Below are 22252 nucleotides of genomic sequence, written 5' to 3' on the forward strand. Positions count from 1 at the left end.
CTTGAACACTACTAAAAGAAAAATGTTGGTTTGGGGGGAAGAGGCATATATTAACTTTTCCTCTAGGAAGTTTCAGACAAAGGGGAAACATGGAATTATTCAGAGGACTTTCATGTTGTTAATGTTAATTGAAAAGTAGAAGTCGTGTTTCAAATGTTCAAAATTTTCAGAGTAAAAAAATTTCGTGAAATATGTTTTGTTGATGATACTGCTGAGTTAAACAAGCATAAAACTTTTGTTTGGAGGGTGAATTGTGCTGTTTGCCTAAACTTTTCCTTTGTACGTGAATGTATTCAAAATTAAGCAATGTGTTATTTCTCCATCGCAAGCTGTGACTGTTTTCCAGTTAGGCTAAAGAAATTACATGTTCCTTTTTGAAAGCTTGTAAACATGTAAAAGGTTTGAGAAGTCTCCAAAAAGGCTGAGAAACAATGCTTGCATTATTAGTGAAAGTCGATGTGTCTTTATCCCTTTAAAGCCATAGTATAGATGAAAGGAAAATTGAGACAGGTGACTGTAAAGAGTTTAAGAAATCTTGAGGTTAAGTATCTATTTTCTGATCCATATTCAAGTGGCAGATGACCAACGTGGGAATAATGGTTATAAAACCAATTTTCCACTCAATGTAAATGGAACCAGTTAACTTTTCTGAGTATATATATCTTAGTGAAAGTTAGTACCCCTAGATTTTAAGACATTGGGAAACGTTTTAAGTAATACTGATTTTAACTTTATGTTGGTGTGCTTGATGTAACACAAAGGGTTTCGTAATATACTCATAAGTATAGAGTTATCTGGAGGGTTAAGGGTTTTTTGTCAGTGACTTCAGGTGACATTTAATGAGTAATGCTTACAATTTGGGAAGAAACTGGAGTGTAAAAACTTTAAGCCAAATTGGAATCTGCAAAACTAGTACAGAAATCTGCAATTTCCTTTTAAAGGAACAGCAAAAATGAAGTTCAGGGGAAGGAGAGTATTATTTGAGCCAAACTGAGGATTATAACTCAGGAGACAGACTCAGAAAGTTCTGAGGACTGTTCTACCTGTTAGAAGTCAAAGGCATGGTTACATTCATTTTGAAGAGAAAGGACAGTATATCACATCAAAGTGACATACAGATATTTTACATGAAGATCAGCAGGGATACGTAGTCTGGGTAAGCAGGTCCAAAGTGAGCAGCAAGTCAGCATGATCCCAGTACAGAGCTGGGAAAGAACAGTATTCTTTTTAAGAAGTTACAGCCTAAGTGTCAGAGGAAGGTAAAATAATTGACCTTTATGATCAGGAAGGCAATCTGTCTTTGAGGAACTCTGGTTAATGTGTAATGCAGATATTAGGGAGGGAGGGAGGATGTCTCAATGACCACAGAATTTTATGTTTAATTTTCTTGGCTGGCCTTAAAGTACTGTATTTCATAAAATCCTACGGGGCATGAAAGGTTTGCTTTTAGTATCTAACATATCAGATTGATGAGTCAAATCCTTAAAAGGAAGGATAAAGCAAACGAAGTTTCGAACCCAAAACTGAACCGTTTACTTTTTCCTGAGTACCTGTTCATGAAAAACCCATAAAACTCTTAAGTGTTTAACAGTTGGGTGATCTTCAAAATACAGGGATACTGTGGGTTTGGTTCCAGAACAGTAAAGCAAGTCATGGTTTTTCTCAATTTCACGGCTTCTTATGTAACCCAGTCTTTGCTATTAACAGAAAACATGTATTTCTCCACTAGTTTTTAAGAGAAATGTGTTTGTTCCTTTCTTCCTCGTGTGTAAAAATACTCATTGTGTTCCCAGTGAATTGAAGCTTCTTGCTCTTCATGCCAAGAGTTGGGCATGAGACAGGCGGTTAAGCAAGTAAAGTGAGGATTTATTTAAGCAAGAATATGCCCTCAGGGAGAGCAGGCAGTTAGGTGAGGAGCTGCTGCCCTGGGTTCCATTGGCAAGCCAGTTATGAGGGGCATACAAAGGAAGGGGTGGCATACTCATTGGGGAAGCAGGAGTTTGGGGGTCAAATTCCCTGTTTCTTTGCAGCTCCAGAAGGGATTTTTGTCCTTATTTAGCTTAATCAGAAGTGTCATGGCCTCACTGCATGGTGTGTGCTGCTTGTCTGCAAGGCTAATTTTATTGTAAGGAGAGCATAATGAGCAACAGGTTACATTTGGAAGTAGGAGATTCCTGTCTTTCCTCATCTCTCTTTGTCTGCCTTCAGGACACTTACCACCGAAAATGTGCAGTTTCCTGTCAGTCTGGAGGTTTCTGTTTTTCTTTGTTGGCCCATGGACCTCTGCTCTTTACCAGGTGCTTGATTTCCTGCCACCTGGCCCCTCTTCCATTACTCTGCTCATATCTAGCTACTCGCCTGCTGTAGCAATTACAGTAATCTTAACCTCACAGTCCTTTAATTGCATTGCAGTCACTGAAAAACATGCTTAACATCCAGATTTAATTTTGTTCATGAATGAGTGATATCCAAACCTCTCTAAGAGGATTTTCTCAGACACCATCTGAGATTTAATATCAATTGTTTTTCCTCTCGTGTTTCTTTCCTGTCAGGCAGAGGATTAAAATATTAAACAATCATTATTGAAATACTAACAATTCTTTGATTTCCTACTATATACTGAACTTGTCCCTTCCAGTAGACTTGCTTGGAAGCTGCCGGTTGGCCTACATATTAGGTAGAAACCATAAAACCCCTGAATTAGGGAACAGTTATAACTTTGCCTGATTTAAAGATCAGCTTGTGTATAATGCATACAGCTGTTTTCTATCTAGACTATGGAAAGTGTCCCAAGAAATACTAACTGATCACCATCAACTGATCAACTGGTGTTTACATGAACACTTTTCATTGCATAGTTTTCTCAAGTGCTCAATAATGGTTAATATACGATTAAGACACTACCAATGCAAAGCATTAACACCACAGATCTGGGCTTCCCTAGTGGCCCAGTGGTTGAGAGTCCGGCTGCCGATGCAGGGGACACGGGTTCGTGCCCCGGTCCGGGAGGATCCCACATGCCGCGGAGCGGTTGGGCCCGTGAGCCATGGTCGCTGAGACTGGCTTCTGGAGCCTGTGCTTTGCAATGGGAGGGACTACAACGGTCAGAGGCCGGCATACCGCAAAAAGAAAAAACCAAAAACCAAAACAGTTTCATGATTTGGACCAGTCTCTAAAAAAGGCAGGATTACAAATTAACCTCAGGCTCCCACTTAATATAAAAGTAATGACAATATTTTCACACTTTTGTTTTGAACCCTGAATTATGTTTTCGGCGTTGTGCTCAATGTGCTCAGTACATCATTTAACCTCACAATAACCCTATCTGATAATTCTTTATCATCTTGTTTTCGTAGACTGGGTAAATTTAAGAGTTTAGGTAGCTTACCCAGTTTCATATAACTACTAAATTTTGAAGTTTAGATTATTTTCTGTCTGCCTGACTTCGTATCATATTAAATCACTATACGCATTATATCTTCTAGACATTCATATTTCTGTTTCAGATTATTCTAACAGTTCCACTAAAAAAATTAATTAACTAGCATATCTGCATAGCAAGCAAAATGCTTCATGATCTGGTCCTCCCCATTTTACATCTATCAAGAAATCCCTGAACTCTCCCTACTGATTACCTGGAGCTTCACGTTATTAGCCCAAAATGCGTTTTCCTTTTTTTTTTTTTTTACGGTACGCGGGCATCTCACCGTTGTGGCCTCTCCCGTTGTGGAGCACAAGCTTCAGACGAGCAGGCTCAGCGGCCATGGCTCAGGGGCCCAGCAGCTCAGGGGCATGTGGGATCCTCCCGGACCGGGGCACGAACCCACGTCCCCTGCATGGGCAGGCGGACTCTCAACCACTGCGCCACCTGGGAAGCCCTTCTCCTTTATATTGATTAAATTAAAGCAACTGGGAAAAGTATGCAGTAAAAAGTAGAGAACACATTCTGCTGTTGCAGTTTTCTTTAGAGTTTCTCCCGCGAGTTCTCCCGCGAGTTTCTCTGTTCACCCCTCCCCTACCTCCACATCTTCCATCTTCCCTACCTCCCCTGCGGCTCATCCCTTCCCCCACCTACCGCTACATCTGGTTCCTTAGCCTCTTTCTAGAAGTAGAGCGCTTGCTCTCGAGCCTTAGTTTAGTTAACGGTCGTCTGAAGAGACGCGGAAGGAGGACTTCTGAAGAGGAGGACAAAATAAGGTAAGAAATTCGGCATTTTAGGGAGGAGAGAATAATTTATACCTCAGGAGAAAGAGTTGAGACCTATATGTTCTCCTGTTACCAGAGAAAGCATGGTAATTCAGATGTTGATTTTTCTCTCAGGCTTTTTCTGTAAGAGATAAGAGCCGAGTAAGTGGTGTTTGTATAACTATGTCTGAATAGACAGTGTCTGGAGAAGTCTATCAGTTGTTCTTGAACAGTACGTTTACTGTTTGTTCTCCTGGAGAATCAGTTGCCAAGGCAGCGATGAAAAGCCAGTGAAGTTCCTGGAGTTGGTCCGTGAATTGCGAAGTTGGGGGTGGGGGTGGAGCTAGGTTTGAAATGCTGCGGGAGGGAATATTGAGTAGATAACTTAAGTGTGATTAGCGGCGTACCCTCTTTGCTGTTTACTCTCACATGCGGGTAGTGGAGCGTATGCCGGGCGCCAGTTTGTTCCGCTTGCGCTTTTGTTTTTTGCGGTATGCGGGCCTCTCACTGCTGTGGCCCCTCCCACCGCGGAGCACGGGCTCGGTACCCAGAGGCTCCAGACGCGCAGGCCCAGCGGCCATGGCTCACGGGCCCATCCGCTCCGCGGCTGGTGGGCTCCTCCCGGAGCGGTGCCGAACCCGTGTCCCCTGGGTAGGCAGGCGGACTGTCAACCACTGCGCCACCAGGGAAGCCCTCTCGTGCAGTATTTCTTTTTTCTTTTTTGTTTCCTCGGGGTTTCTTTGTGAAAGCAGAGGTACTGAGCAATACAAGCAAGATAGCTGTTTTAACTTAAATGATTTAAAACTTGTAATTTTAGTTATCAAATGTCAAAATGTTGATTCACTTGACAAAAAGCGTCTGATTTAATTTGGCATATAAAGAATGGTACTCTCTTTTGACCAGTGTTTCTTAAAGTCTCTCGATCTAAGTAAACACAGTTTGCATTTTCCTCAATAAAGGAAGTAACTCCCTCCTTTGCTTTTATGACTTACCACTTTTAAAGTTTGTGGGAAAACATTATTTTAAACATTATTTGATGCATAGACAAGAAAAATGTGAGTAGATGTGAAAAATTTAAAAATATGTTTAAGGTATATTCTGCACAGTTCATAAAACATATTAACTGTTAGATGTGTAGAATCCAGGACCATTTATTATTGCTTATTTTTTTTGTTGTGTTTTGGAAAAGAAGCCTTGAACCCTGCAGGTAAACTAATTTACAGTTGCCTTCTAATCTAGTTTTTACATACAGGTTTTTGTAAGATATCTATAAAGAATGGAGCATTTGTTACGCCAGTGCTTGTTTTGCTTTGTGTTACAAGTTTCCTCTCTTTTAAGTAAGAAACGGCAAATATTTTCACTGATATAGGGTACTTCAGTTGAGTTATAAACAGGTGTAATAGTTTTTGCTTATAATTTATTTTTTGCTATATGTATAAAGATATATTTTTAATTACTTACAGAAAAATGGCGGAAGCAGACCAGGCTGGGAAACTGTTCATAGGAGGCCTCCATGCTGACACCAATGAAAATTCTCTTGAAGTGGTATTTGGGAAATATGGTCACATTATGGAAGGTAATTTTTAGAACCTATATATATACATATATATATATATATATATATGTATATATATATGTTCGAGGCAAATGTGTATTAAACACACACCATTGAACAGCTAAGTTAAAGTGCTTTTTCTATTTGTAACACACGAGCAGTTTTTTTTAAAGTTTCTGTTTTTTATTAGGAAAGCACTGGGCAATGAGGGAAATTGTACAACTTAGGGGCTCCTACTACTGAGAAGGGAAAAAAGCAGCGTTTCTTTCTTCACCCCAGCCACGCTTTGCAGCATGCTGGGTTTTACTTACCTGACCAGGGATCAAGCCCACGCACAGTGGCATGCGGCATGTGGATCTTAGTTGCCTGACGAGGGATCAGACCCGTGTCCCCTTCATTGGGAACGTGGAGTCTTATCCACTGGACCACCAGGGAAGTCCCAGGGCTTTTTAAACATACTGGGGTCATAGGACATGAAATGGGATGAGATATGCTAGCTGTAGAATGGTTGAAATTATTGACTCTCTTTTTAAACTACTAGAAATGATATAAAATGGAAAGGGTTTTTTTGCTTTATTTGTTTTTGGTGTTTGTTTTGTTTTTAAGTAACTTCCGGGAGGCTGTTACTGCACTGTGTCCATAACATGAAATTAAGGAGGCCTTATGAGAAAGTGTCAAAGGATGGATTATTTTGAAAATATGAAACGTTCAATTTTATGTGAAATTTAAATTAAAAATATTTATGTATATTACAGTTATGTTGATGAAGGATCAGAAAAAAAAACAAGTCTAGAGGCTTTGCTTTTATTACTTTTGAGAATCCTGCAGATGCAAAGGATGCTGTCCAAGATATGAATGGAAAAGTAAGAGACTTTAATAATATTTTGTGTTCTCCATTTATTACTATTTCAAGATTTTTTTTTCTAATTTTTTAAAGTAACATGATGCCCTATAAGCCTTCACTCTCCATTTTGTCACGTACGTATTGGATTGTCCGGTTGGAAGGAGATTGACATTAACATGAGCTTTAACAATATATTTTAAACCTGTTTTAGCATTCAAATGTAAAAGTAAATGAGTTTTAGCCTGTAGAGCTCTCCCCAATATCCCGTACTGTCATTTTGAAGTCTCGACTTTTTTGTACTTCAGAGTCACTCTTCCTTGTGTCACTGTTACAAATAATCATTTGTCCCTTACAACTGTACTTTTAATTGCATCTTTGCTCAAAGAATTCTTTTATATTGTAGGTAATATTTTTCCCATTTTATATGGCAGGTACTATCTTTTTATATTCATCATCCTGTGAATTGTTGATTGTTAAAAGTACTTCCAGTGCATCTCAGTTCTCATAGTGTGGAACACATACATTAATTCCCTTTGTCCTATAGCTTGGTTTCTGGTATGCTGCAGGCACTTGGCACATGTTGACCCTTTTACTTTACTTTCATATTTTAAGGTATGGTAGTACCTAAAAGTTGATCTTGACTCATGATTTTATTTTGGGTGCAGAGGTAAATTTGTGTCATGAAGGATAGTAGACCCCCATTATTTGTTTGTTTTCAAGCACAAGAACGTGTAGTCCGTGTAGACATTATTCTTCAATTCTTTATTCAACAGATATTTTATTGCCAGGCATTGCTTTAGCAATTGATTAATGGTTGTGGGTAATACAAAATGCCTATTTTCTTGGACACTTGTGATGAGAAACGTACAAGTAAAAATAAATACAATTTCATATGAAAAATATTAAGGAACATAAAGTAGGTAATTTCATTAGAGCTTAAGGGGACTGGTTTTCTATACATATAGGTCTAAGAATGTTAAATCCTGAATGTTGGAAGGGAGGCAGCCATTCATAAGTCTGTGGGAAATATTTTGGACCCAGAAACAGAAAAGGAGGCCCTAACGTGGGAGCACATGGCTGTTGAGGCTGTTTGTATTGGGCCAGGGCCCATCCATATCCACCAGACGTCTTAGTAGGAATTCAGCATTTAAATTTGTTTTCCAAGGATAACATGAAACAGCTAGAGTGTTTTACTGAGAGCAATTATATGATGATTTGAATTATGTTTTCAAAAATCACACTGGCATCTATAGAAGGTTAATGTAGGAAGTTGTTGGAAGATTAAGAAGTGTAAGCATTTCTGAAACATAAGAATATGAAGTACCACTATAAGAAGTGACTCTTGGGGGACATGTTCAAACAATTGAATAAGGCAAGAAATGTTAAGGACCAAATAAGTGCTCTATTTAAAAAAAAAATCAAGGAAATTATTAGAAGTAAATAGAGAAGAACAATCATGTTGGAAAATTTTCTTTCCCTTAATATTTAAGAAATGCTAAAAACAATTAAAGTAGGAATAACCATTTTGAATAAATAACTGAATCATTTTATTTTTTAAATGACACGTATACTTTTATATACCCTTGGGACACTGAAAACTTTGAATGGTAGAAGTAGAGAAAGGAAGTGAGTTTAGTTCTCCATTATAGAAAAGAAAAGGGTAAATTCTCTCATGATAAGTGAGAGGTATTAATCTTCTTTTAATACCAGAGGACATTTCAGGGAGCTCTAATTGCCAATACGTACACTTTGTGTTGGATGACTTAATGAAAGGCAGTTACTCATTAAGTCTCATTTATCTGGCATGGTGAAGGACACAATCATTTCAGAAGAAAATGTTTGCTTTGGGGAAAAAAGACTGATCTTGGACTAGTGCAGTGGTAAATAAATTTGATGTGATGTTATTAATGTTATACTTAATCTGTTTAGTCTTTGGATGGAAAGGCAATTAAAGTAGAGCAAGCCAACCAACGATCTTTGGAAAGCGGTGGTACACAGAGACCACAACCTCCTGCAAGAAACAGGGGCCATCTGAGAAATCCGAGACATGGAAGAGGAAGAAATCGAAGAGGAGGAAATAGAAGAGGAGGAAATGGAAGAGGAGGAAGCGGGAGCGCAAGAGAGCATCCCTCACCTGGAGGACACCTGGGTAATGTTTTGAAATACAAGGCTGCAACCAGAGGACCGAAAAATAGTAGGTTTAACTGTATAGAAACCTCTCAGTTTTTATTCCATCCTTTATGAGCAAAGTAGTGTGTAAGAACTATCAGATGATGACTCACATTGATAGTCAGAAGTATTTCTAAGTGGTGAAGAATTATTGTAGTTATAAAATGACTTAACTAGGTAATGTGCAAAACGTTAATCACCTTACAGGGGAATAGCATAAATTTTAAACTAAATTCAGTCTCTTTTACCATTATTACTAATTGCCTCTTTTCTTCGAGAATTTTTCTACCGAGTTTCCTACTGTTGATCATACATTAGAATTTTTCACTTTAGGACCGATAACTTGATATGAGTTTAAATCAATGATTCATTCATAATCTCTTAAAAATACATTGGTTAATTTTATTCTGAGAGTAGCCTTATTGCATCATAAAAATACTAGAGAATCTTGAAAACTCCACAACAGAAAATAAAAGTCACTCAGAATATCCACAATTCAGGGCGAAACACTTCATATTTTAGGTTTCACCTTGCAGTATTTGTCTTAAGTATATGTGTTCAGACATCTAAGCAAATCTCCATTGTCATTTTGATATGAGGCTTTTCTACCTGGGTCTGTGGTTTGCATTTGGGAAAATACCTTAGGGAAATAAATAGAGCTTTAGATTCTAAAAGGTGTCTTTGACCCAGGAAAAGAGTAAAAAGCTCTGCTTCAGAAATATGTATGTTTTCTTTGTGTGTGTATTAGAGGAGGAAGTCGTTGAAAATGCCTTTTTTTGGATTTTTTTCAGAGAAGTTTTCTACTTAGTAAGAAAAGGAGGAAAAGCACTTTGCATTTCAAAAACTTCCATATATTTAACAACCTCTGCTTCATCTATTAACCAGAACCAGTCTTCAGAAATAAAACGTTTAGTTTCTTTTTGTGCTAATTCCATGTGTGAATTTTAGGAAATGTTTTTTGAAAGTTCAGTTAGAGGGTGTGCCCATTTTAAGATAACACAGTTTTGTTCTTTTCCCACTATCTTGAGCTTGAGAAAAGTTGACCAGTTCATATTCTGCCATGTGTAAGAGTACTCATTTTTTCTTGCCTGTGGCACTACCGGGGAATTGGAATACATCTAAACACCTTTCTGGTTCGAAAGGTAACACATCAGTTTTCAGTATTTAGTGTGCATTTCTTAAATACTATTAAAATTGAACAGAACATAGCCCTTTTGACTGAGAAATGAACATTAAGAGTTGATCTGTGAATAACACAGGCCTGAACTGTTGATCAACTTACAAGCAGATTTTGTTTTTCAATAAATACATATAAGATCACTACGTGATCCAAGGTTGGTTGAATCCATGGATGTAGAACTAGGGATACTGGACCAAGTGTAAAGTTATAAGCAGATATTCTCCGGCAAAGGGAGTTATTTGTATGTATGTACTTAACTTTTAGGTAATGCATTTTTTATTCATCCTTTTTATTTTTAATGCTTTGATTTATACCTAGGATGTTGTGTTTTTCAAAAGCTTCCTTGACACCAGAATTATATAACTAATAACTTACCATCTTCCTCCTAAAATGATGAAAAATTCAGTTTTACATTTAATTTATCCAGGTTTTTCTGTACTCTCTCTCTTCTCCCCAGAGCACTTTCATACCAGTGGTTCTTCAGTTTTGTTCCTACGTTTCCCAAACTGACTTTTACGGTAAGTCTTTGAACTCTACTGACTTCTGTGTCATATGAGGAAACAATCATATTGGTTTAGACAGATAGGAAAGCTGAAGACTGGAGTAATTGTTTAGTGAAAATTTATAACAATAAGTGAAACTTGCCCAATGAAAAAATGTTGATTCTGCTTAACTAAAAAGATTTCATTTAAACACAGGTCGTGGTGGACACACTCCTAGTCCCAAGGCGAGTTCTTCCAGGGGAGCCTTTCCAGTTAAAAGAGGACCATGTTCCAGAAGTGGAGGTCCTCCTCCTAAGAGATGTTGCCAAGGGCGAAGCAGTAGGGGGGTGGGAAGACAAGGTAAATGCTATATAATGCAGAGACAGTTGTTTCTAATTAATGAGAGGGAGCTATTTTAAACAGAATGTTTAAGCAAAATGGAAAGTGAGAAGTATATGGACATGTTAACCAATCACTAATTTATTGATTGATTTGTGGTTGGGAAATAACTTGTCAGATTTTGATTATAGATGTAGTAGGTGATTAGCACTGCAGTGGGGAAAACATTGCTTGTAAGTCCATGTTGGCTATAGAATTCCTCTTAATTTAAGTTGCTGCTAACACTTTTTGGTTAGTAGGCTTCTTTATCACATAGTTTCAATATCAGAATTTTCATGGAAACTATGTCCTGTGAGAGAACGTTCTGGTCTGTAGACTAGTTTAGCTATGTATATTGGCTAGCTGGTTTTATTAATTATTATAAACAATAATTGAAACTTGCCATATGAACTGTAGTTTGTGCTCTTAACTTTTCTAGCACTGTTTTCTGATCCGTAATATGGTAGAGACTTGAAACAGCCATTATCAAATTGCCCTTTTACGTGTAGAATATGAATGAAGCCAAATGTAGCACGATATTGACTTCAAAACACAACAGAAGCTAAGAAGCCTACCCTTTCCATTAGTAGATGGTTAGCCTAGTGAACAAACAAGAGAAGAGAACAAACAAGGTCCTAGTGACCTCCAGGAATGAGGAATAAGAATTAACACAGGAAGAGAACGTTATTTATGGGAGATAGTTTCATATTTTGGGAGCGGTACAGTGTTTTTCAAATGAGCCCTTTATTGCTAATAAACAAGAGAAGTCACTATTGCTATCCTCATACAAGGTCCATAATTAAGGTTGTACACTTAAAGGAGAGAGCCGACCACTTGGTGGTTGAATATGTGACAGTAGTTACCAAAAATCAATGTTTTGCTCAAAGTCTGAGAAGTGTTCCCTACTGCTGGTAATCTAAAGGTTATGCCAACTGTATGGGGAACGGGAGATGTCAGAAAATACAATGTTCAGTGGTACCATTGAAAGGGAAACGAAAATGTGCGTAAATGGAATTTTAGAAGGGGTAGTTTTTTTAAATGATTTTGGAGAGTGGAAGGCTATCAGACTTTGGGATTTTTCTTTGAAACATTACTGTCAATTCTGAGATACTTACATAAGCATTTTTAAATTCAAGGTTCAGGATCACATGGAAGAGAAAATTGTGGAGGTCCTCCTCGTAGAGAGCCAGTCTCTTTTCGGAGAGTTGGCTATATGTCACAGAGATGGTGGTTATGCTACTAAAGATAGGTAATAGGAAGCACAGTATATGAATTAAGTCATGGTTAGTTTTGTTGTTCTTGTTGAAATTTACCTAACACAAAATTGAACATTTAAAAGTGAACAGTTCAGTAACATTTAGCACACTTAACAGTGTTATGCAACCACCAGCTCTGTTCAGTTCCAAAACATTTCATTACCCCAGAATAAAATTAATCAGCAGTCACACCCAATTTCTCCCCCCTTGTCCCCGGTAGGTACCCACCTGTGTCCTTATCTATGAATTTATCTACTCCTGAATATATCATACTAATGGAAGCAAACAATATGTGACCTTTATTATCCAGCTTTCCCTTAGCATAAATATTTTCAAGGATCATTCATGCTGTAGCGTGAATCAGTACTTCAGACCTTCTTTTTTTTGGCTGACTAAATATTCCATTATATGTGTGGTTAACATGGTTTGTTTATCCATCTGTGTGAGTTATTCCCATCATGGTGCTGTCATGAATACTCCTGTACAAGCATTTGGGTACCTGTTTTCAATTCTTTTTGAGTGTATGTATACTTAAGGAGTGGAATTCCTGGGACATAGAGGAATTCTTTACATTTTTTAAGAAACTGCTAATCTTTGCCACAGAGCCTGTACTATTTTCCATTTCTGCCATGCACATATACTTGGTTTGTTTCTCTGCATCTGCACCAACACTTGATATATTCTATGGGTCTATTTTTCATTATAGCCAGTGTGATACGTGCAAAGTAGATATTTCATTTTGGGTTTGAATTTCATTTCCCTAATAAATATGTTGAGCAGGTTTTCATGTCCTTGTTGCTCATTGTATATCTCCTTTAAACAAAAGTATATTCAAGTCCTTTGCCCATTTAAAAGTTTTTGTCTTTTTGCTGTCTTGAGTTCTTAAATATTCTGGATATGATAAGTTGCATTTAAAATTTTAGCTGCTTTATTTCAGTTATTCAAGGAGAGATTATCCACACTCCTGAGCCAGCAAGGATTATACTCCACCACGTAGACGCTATGCACACAGTTATTACGGACATTCAAATTCTCGGAATGATCATCCCTCCAGAGGACATAGGTAGTATAAAATGTTGTGTTTATATCAAATAAAAACCTTCGTTTCAATTATGTTATTGTGACACATAATTTAAATTGATGACATAATTTATGACATTCTTTTCAATTCAGTGACGGTGATGGCTATGGTGGAAATCGTGATAGAGATTATTCTGAATATTGAAGTGGAAGCTTTTACAGGGATTCATATGGGAGTTACGGTAAGAGTCCAGTTACAACTTGTAAATCATAGAATTAGACTTAACCAGATCGTTGTTTACTCTACTTTTACTTCAGTTCCTCAAAGGTAAAAGTATGTTTAGCATGTCCTTTTAGATAAGTTAAAGACCTTTGAATGGTTCTGTTAATAGCTCACTTAAAATAAAAGGCTATGAAGGGTAAATGGGCAGTCTCATCTTTTTTTCTCATTACAGAAAACCAATTTTAACATTATTATGATTTTTTATTTTTATTTTGTGTGCGGGACACGGGCCTCTCACCATCGTGGCCCCTCCCGTTGCGGAGCAAAGGCTCCTGACGCGGAGTCCCAGAGGCCATGCATGGCCCACGGTCCCAACCGCTCCCCGGCATGTGGGATCCTCCTGGACCGGGGCACGAACCCGTGTCCCCTGCATCGGCAGTCGGACTGTCAACCACTGTGCCACCAGGGAAGCCCCACTCAATCTTGTTAAAAGTTGCCACTCGACTGATTATTTAAAAATGCTAAAATAGGGGCTTTTACTTTCAAAGAAACTACTTAGGCTGAAAAATATTGCTCGCTCTTTTAAAGAAATGTAGAAGCCCTTCACCGTTGCTACCTAGTTTATATTTTCATAGCAGAGAGAGCTGAAGCTTATCTTTTCAAATATTTAGCACTGTAAGTCATGTTATATGATCCCAGAAAAATTTGTAATGTTTAGCGTTTGTTTATCAATCAGTAACTTCCCATGTGACTCCCGTGGTGCACCAGCAGCACGAAGGGCCCCTGTGACTTACGGTGGAAGCAGTCGCTGTGATAGCAATATGAGAGATGGATATGGAGGAGGTCCGGAAGGTTACTCCAGCAGGCAAAGTAATACTTATTCAAGGGGTCGAAAGCGTAGAAGACAGGAACAATGAGGGTTTCCACCCTCTGTGAATAGGGAGTACCTTGCTCCCCGTGACTCATACAGTAGCTCAGTTTGTGGGGCTTCCAGACGAGGTTATGCGGGAAGCCAATCTGAAAGAGAGGGCCGAAGCAGATATTAAAAATTAACACTCAGTCATGCACCAAATGTTCGTTACAAAGGAAAAGTTTAAGTTGTTTTCCTTAATTGATGCTTGAACACTACTAAAAGAAAAATGTTGGTTTGGGGGGAAGAGGCATATATTAACTTTTCCTCTAGGAAGTTTCAGACAAAGGGGAAACATGGAATTATCCAGAGGACTTTCATGTTGTTAATGTTAATTGAAAAGTAGAAGTCGTGTTTCAAATGTTCAAAATTTTCAGAGTAAAAAAATTTCGTGAAATATGTTTTGTTGATGATACTGCTGAGTTAAACAAGCATAAAACTTTTGTTTGGAGGGTGAATTGTGCTGTTTGCCTAAACTTTTCCTTTGTACGTGAATGTATTCAAAATTAAGCAATGTGTTATTTCTCCATCGCAAGCTGTGACTGTTTTCCAGTTAGGCTAAAGAAATTACATGTTCCTTTTTGAAAGCTTGTAAACATGTAAAAGGTTTGAGAAGTCTCCAAAAAGGCTGAGAAACAATGCTTGCATTATTAGTGAAAGTCGATGTGTCTTTATCCCTTTAAAGCCATAGTATAGATGAAAGGAAAATTGAGACAGGTGACTGTAAAGAGTTTAAGAAATCTTGAGGTTAAGTATCTATTTTCTGATCCATATTCAAGTGGCAGATGACCAACGTGGGAATAATGGTTATAAAACCAATTTTCCACTCAATGTAAATGGAACCAGTTAACTTTTCTGAGTATATATATCTTAGTGAAAGTTAGTACCCCTAGATTTTAAGACATTGGGAAACGTTTTAAGTAATACTGATTTTAACTTTATGTTGGTGTGCTTGATGTAACACAAAGGGTTTTGTAATATACTCATAAGTATAGAGTTATCTGGAGGGTTAAGGGTTTTTTGTCAGTGACTTCAGGTGACATTTAATGAGTAATGCTTACAATTTGGGAAGAAACTGGAGTGTAAAAACTTTAAGCCAAATTGGAATCTGCAAAACTAGTACAGAAATCTGCAATTTCCTTTTAAAGGAACAGCAAAAATGAAGTTCAGGGGAAGGAGAGTATTATTTGAGCCAAACTGAGGATTATAACTCAGGAGACAGACTCAGAAAGTTCTGAGGACTGTTCTACCTGTTAGAAGTCAAAGGCATGGTTACATTCATTTTGAAGAGAAAGGACAGTATATCACATCAAAGTGACATACAGATATTTTACATGAAGATCAGCAGGGATACGTAGTCTGGGTAAGCAGGTACAAAGTGAGCAGCAAGTCAGCATGATCCCAGTACAGAGCTGGGAAAGAACAGTATTCTTTTTAAGAAGTTACAGCCTAAGTGTCAGAGGAAGGTAAAATAATTGACCTTTATGATCAGGAAGGCAATCTGTCTTTGAGGAACTCTGGTTAATGTGTAATGCAGATATTAGGGAGGGAGGGAGGATGTCTCAATGACCACAGAATTTTATGTTTAATTTTTCTTGGCGGGCCTTAAAGTACTGCATTTCATAAAATCCTACGGGGCATGAAAGGTTTGCTTTTAGTATCTAACATATCAGATTGATGAGTCAAATCCTTAAAAGGAAGGATAAAGCAAACGAAGTTTCGAACCCAAAACTGAACCGATTACTTTTTCCTGAGTACCTGTTCATGAAAAACCCATAAAACTCTTAAGTGTTTAACAGTTGGGTGATCTTCAAAATACAGGGATACTGTGGGTTTGGTTCCAGAACAGTAAAGCAAGTCATGGTTTTTCTCAATTTCACGGCTTCTTATGTAACCCAGTCTTTGCTATTAACAGAAAACATGTATTTCTCCACTAGTTTTTAAGAGAAATGTGTTTGTTCCTTTCTTCCTCATGTGTAAAAATACTCATTGTGTTCCCAGTGAATTGAAGCTTCTTGCTCTTCATGCCAAGAGTTGGGCATGAGACAGGCGGTTAAGCAAGTAAAGTGAGGATTTATTTAAGCAAGAATATGCCCTCAGGGAGAGCAGGCAGTTAGGTGAGGAGCTGCTGCCCTGGGTTCCATTGGCAAGCCAGTTATGAGGGGCATACAAAGGAAGGGGTGGCATACTCATTGGGGAAGCAGGAGTTTGGGGGTCAAATTCCCTGTTTCTTTGCAGCTCCAGAAGGGATTTTTGTCCTTATTTAGCTTAATCAGAAGTGTCATGGCCTCACTGCATGGTGTGTGCTGCTTGTCTGCAAGGCTAATTTTATTGTAAGGAGAGCATAATGAGCAACAGGTTACATTTGGAAGTAGGAGATTCCTGTCTTTCCTCATCTCTCTTTGTCTGCCTTCAGGACACTTACCACCGAAAATGTGCAGTTTCCTGTCAGTCTGGAGGTTCCTGTTTTTCTTTGTTGGCCCATGGACCTCTGCTCTTTACCAGGTGCTTGATTTCCTGCCACCTGGCCCCTCTTCCATTACTCTGCTCATATCTAGCTACTCGCCTGCTGTAGCAATTACAGTAATCTTAACCTCACAGTCCTTTAATTGCATTGCAGTCACTGAAAAACATGCTTAACATCCAGATTTAATTTTGTTCATGAATGAGTGATATCCAAACCTCTATAAGATGATTTTCTCAGACACCATCTGAGATTTAATATCAATAGTTTTTCCTCTCGTGTTTCTTTCCTGTCAGGCAGAGGATTAAAATATTAAACAATCATTATTGAAATACTAACAATTCTTTGATTTCCTACTATATACTGAACTTGTCCCTTCCAGTAGACTTGCTTGGAAGCTGCCGGTTGGCCTACATATTAGGTAGAAACCATAAAACCCCTGAATTAGGGAACAGTTATAACTTTGCCTGATTTAAAGATCAGCTTGTGTATAATGCATACAGCTGTTTTCTATCTAGACTATGGAAAGTGTCCCAAGAAATACTAACTGATCACCATCAACTGATCAACTGGTGTTTACATGAACACATTTCATTGCATAGTTTTCTCAAGTGCTCAATAATGGTTAATATACGATTAAGACACTACCAATGCAAAGCATTAACACCACAGATCTGGGCTTCCCTAGTGGCCCAGTGGTTGAGAGTTCGGCTGCCGATGCAGGGGACACGGGTTCGTGCCCCGGTCCGGGAGGATCCCACATGCCGCGGAGCGTGTGGGCCCGTGAGCCATGGCCGCTGAGACTGGCTTCTGGAGCCTGTGCTTTGCAATGGGAGGGGCCACAACATTCAGAGGCCGGCATACCGCAAAAAAAAAAAAAACCAAAAACCAAAACAGTTTCATGATTTGGACCAGTCTCTAAAAAAGGCAGGATTACAAATTAACCTCAGGCTCCCACTTAATATAAAAGTAATGACAATATTTTCACACTTTTGTTTTGAACCCTGAATTATGTTTTTGGCGTTGTGCTCAATGTGCTCAGTACATCATTTAACCTCACAATAACCCTATCTGATAATTCTTTATCATCTTGTTTTCGTAGACTGGGTAAATTTAAGAGTTTAGGTAGCTTACCCAGTTTCATATAACTACTAAATTTTGAAGTTTAGATTATTTTCTGTCTGCCTGACTTCGTATCATATTAAATCACTATACACATTATATCTTCTAGACATTCATATTTCTGTTTCAGATTATTCTAACAGTTCCACTAAAAAAATTAAGTAAGTAGCATATCTGCATAGCAAGCAAAATGCTTCATGATCTGGTCCTCCCCATTTTACATCTATCAAGAAATCCCTGAACTCTCCCTACTGATTACCTGGAGCTTCTCGTTATTAGCCCAAAATGCGTTTTCCTTTTTTTTTTTTTTTTTACGGTACGCGGGCATCTCACCGTTGTGGCCTCTCCCGTTGTGGAGCACAAGCTTCAGACGCGCAAGCTCAGCGGCCATGGCTCAGGGGCCCAGCAGCTCAGGGGCATATGGGATCCTCCCGTACCGGGGCACGAACCCGTGTCCCCTGCATGGGCAGGCGGACACTCAACCACTGCGCCACCTGGGAAGCCCTTCTCCTTTATATTGATTAAATTAAAGCAACTGGGAAAAGTATGCAGTAAAAAGTAGAGAACACATTCTGCTGTTGCAGTTTTCTTTAGAGTTTCTCCCGCGAGTTCTCCCGCGAGTTTCTCTGTTCACCCCTCCCCTACCTCCACATCTTCCATCTTCCCTACCTCCCCTGCGGCTCATCCCTTCCCCCACCTACCGCTACATCTGGTTCCTTAGCCTCTTTCTAGAAGTAGAGCGCTTGCTCTCGAGCCTTAGTTTAGTTAACGGTCGTCTGAAGAGACGCGGAAGGAGGACTTCTGAAGAGGAGGACAAAATAAGGTAAGAAATTCGGCATTTTAGGGAGGAGAGAATAATTTATACCTCAGGAGAAAGAGTTGAGACCTATATGTTCTCCTGTTACCAGAGAAAGCATGGTAATTCAGATGTTGATTTTTCTCTCAGGCTTTTTCTGTAAGAGATAAGAGCCGAGTAAGTGGTGTTTGTATAACTATGTCTGAATAGACAGTGTCTGGAGAAGTCTATCAGTTGTTCTTGAACAGTACGTTTACTGTTTGTTCTCCTGGAGAATCAGTTGCCAAGGCAGCGATGAAAAGCCAGTGAAGTTCCTGGAGTTGGTCCGTGAATTGCGAAGTTGGGGGTGGGGGTGGAGCTAGGTTTGAAATGCTGCGGGAGGGAATATTGAGTAGATAACTTAAGTGTGATTAGCGGCGTACCCTCTTTGCTGTTTACTCTCACATGCGGGTAGTGGAGCGTATGCCGGGCGCCAGTTTGTTCCGCTTGCGCTTTTGTTTTTTGCGGTATGCGGGCCTCTCACTGCTGTGGCCCCTCCCACCGCGGAGCACGGGCTCGGTACCCAGAGGCTCCAGACGCGCAGGCCCAGCGGCCATGGCTCACGGGCCCATCCGCTCCGCGGCTGGTGGGCTCCTCCCGGAGCGGTGCCGAACCCGTGTCCCCTGGGTAGGCAGGCGGACTGTCAACCACTGCGCCACCAGGGAAGCCCTCTCGTGCAGTATTTCTTTTTTCTTTTTTGTTTCCTCGGGGTTTCTTTGTGAAAGCAGAGGTACTGAGCAATACAAGCAAGATAGCTGTTTTAACTTAAATGATTTAAAACTTGTAATTTTAGTTATCAAATGTCAAAATGTTGATTCACTTGACAAAAAGCGTCTGATTTAATTTGGCATATAAAGAATGGTACTCTCTTTTGACCAGTGTTTCTTAAAGTCTCTCTATCTAAGTAAACACAGTTTGCATTTTCCTCAATAAAGGAAGTAACTCCCTCCTTTGCTTTTATGACTTACCACTTTTAAAGTTTGTGGGAAAACATTATTTTAAACATTATTTGATGCATAGACAAGAAAAATGTGAGTAGATGTGAAAAATTTAAAAATATGTTTAAGGTATATTCTGCACAGTTCATAAAACATATTAACTGTTAGATGTGTAGAATCCAGGACCATTTATTATTGCTTATTTTTTTTGTTGTGTTTTGGAAAAGAAGCCTTGAACCCTGCAGGTAAACTAATTTACAGTTGCCTTCTAATCTAGTTTTTACATACAGGTTTTTGTAAGATATCTATAAAGAATGGAGCATTTGTTACGCCAGTGCTTGTTTTGCTTTGTGTTACAAGTTTCCTCTCTTTTAAGTAAGAAACGGCAAATATTTTCACTGATATAGGGTACTTCAGTTGAGTTATAAACAGGTGTAATAGTTTTTGCTTATAATTTATTTTTTGCTATATGTATAAAGATATATTTTTAATTACTTACAGAAAAATGGCGGAAGCAGACCAGGCTGGGAAACTGTTCATAGGAGGCCTCCATGCTGACACCAATGAAAATTCTCTTGAAGTGGTATTTGGGAAATATGGTCACATTATGGAAGGTAATTTTTAGAACCTATATATATACATATATATATATATATATATGTATATATATATGTTCGAGGCAAATGTGTATTAAACACACACCATTGAACAGCTAAGTTAAAGTGCTTTTTCTATTTGTAACACACGAGCAGTTTTTTTTAAAGTTTCTGTTTTTTATTAGGAAAGCACTGGGCAATGAGGGAAATTGTACAACTTAGGGGCTCCTACTACTGAGAAGGGAAAAAAGCAGCGTTTCTTTCTTCACCCCAGCCACGCTTTGCAGCATGCTGGGTTTTACTTACCTGACCAGGGATCAAGCCCACGCACAGTGGCATGCGGCATGTGGATCTTAGTTGCCTGACGAGGGATCAGACCCGTGTCCCCTTCATTGGGAACGTGGAGTCTTATCCACTGGACCACCAGGGAAGTCCCAGGGCTTTTTAAACATACTGGGGTCATAGGACATGAAATGGGATGAGATATGCTAGCTGTAGAATGGTTGAAATTATTGACTCTCTTTTTAAACTACTAGAAATGATATAAAATGGAAAGGGTTTTTTTGCTTTATTTGTTTTTGGTGTTTGTTTTGTTTTTAAGTAACTTCCGGGAGGCTGTTACTGCACTGTGTCCATAACATGAAATTAAGGAGGCCTTATGAGAAAGTGTCAAAGGATGGATTATTTTGAAAATATGAAACGTTCAATTTTATGTGAAATTTAAATTAAAAATATTTATGTATATTACAGTTATGTTGATGAAGGATCAGAAAAAAAAACAAGTCTAGAGGCTTTGCTTTTATTACTTTTGAGAATCCTGCAGATGCAAAGGATGCTGTCCAAGATATGAATGGAAAAGTAAGAGACTTTAATAATATTTTGTGTTCTCCATTTATTACTATTTCAAGATTTTTTTTTCTAATTTTTTAAAGTAACATGATGCCCTATAAGCCTTCACTCTCCATTTTGTCACGTACGTATTGGATTGTCCGGTTGGAAGGAGATTGACATTAACATGAGCTTTAACAATATATTTTAAACCTGTTTTAGCATTCAAATGTAAAAGTAAATGAGTTTTAGCCTGTAGAGCTCTCCCCAATATCCCGTACTGTCATTTTGAAGTCTCGACTTTTTTGTACTTCAGAGTCACTCTTCCTTGTGTCACTGTTACAAATAATCATTTGTCCCTTACAACTGTACTTTTAATTGCATCTTTGCTCAAAGAATTCTTTTATATTGTAGGTAATATTTTTCCCATTTTATATGGCAGGTACTATCTTTTTATATTCATCATCCTGTGAATTGTTGATTGTTAAAAGTACTTCCAGTGCATCTCAGTTCTCATAGTGTGGAACACATACATTAATTCCCTTTGTCCTATAGCTTGGTTTCTGGTATGCTGCAGGCACTTGGCACATGTTGACCCTTTTACTTTACTTTCATATTTTAAGGTATGGTAGTACCTAAAAGTTGATCTTGACTCATGATTTTATTTTGGGTGCAGAGGTAAATTTGTGTCATGAAGGATAGTAGACCCCCATTATTTGTTTGTTTTCAAGCACAAGAACGTGTAGTCCGTGTAGACATTATTCTTCAATTCTTTATTCAACAGATATTTTATTGCCAGGCATTGCTTTAGCAATTGATTAATGGTTGTGGGTAATACAAAATGCCTATTTTCTTGGACACTTGTGATGAGAAACGTACAAGTAAAAATAAATACAATTTCATATGAAAAATATTAAGGAACATAAAGTAGGTAATTTCATTAGAGCTTAAGGGGACTGGTTTTCTATACATATAGGTCTAAGAATGTTAAATCCTGAATGTTGGAAGGGAGGCAGCCATTCATAAGTCTGTGGGAAATATTTTGGACCCAGAAACAGAAAAGGAGGCCCTAACGTGGGAGCACATGGCTGTTGAGGCTGTTTGTATTGGGCCAGGGCCCATCCATATCCACCAGACGTCTTAGTAGGAATTCAGCATTTAAATTTGTTTTCCAAGGATAACATGAAACAGCTAGAGTGTTTTACTGAGAGCAATTATATGATGATTTGAATTATGTTTTCAAAAATCACACTGGCATCTATAGAAG

Source organism: Mesoplodon bidens (genome assembly GCF_964165515.1).
Source record: "Mesoplodon bidens genome assembly, contig: HAP1_SCAFFOLD_323, whole genome shotgun sequence".
Taxonomy (NCBI): Eukaryota; Metazoa; Chordata; class Mammalia; order Artiodactyla; family Ziphiidae; genus Mesoplodon; species Mesoplodon bidens.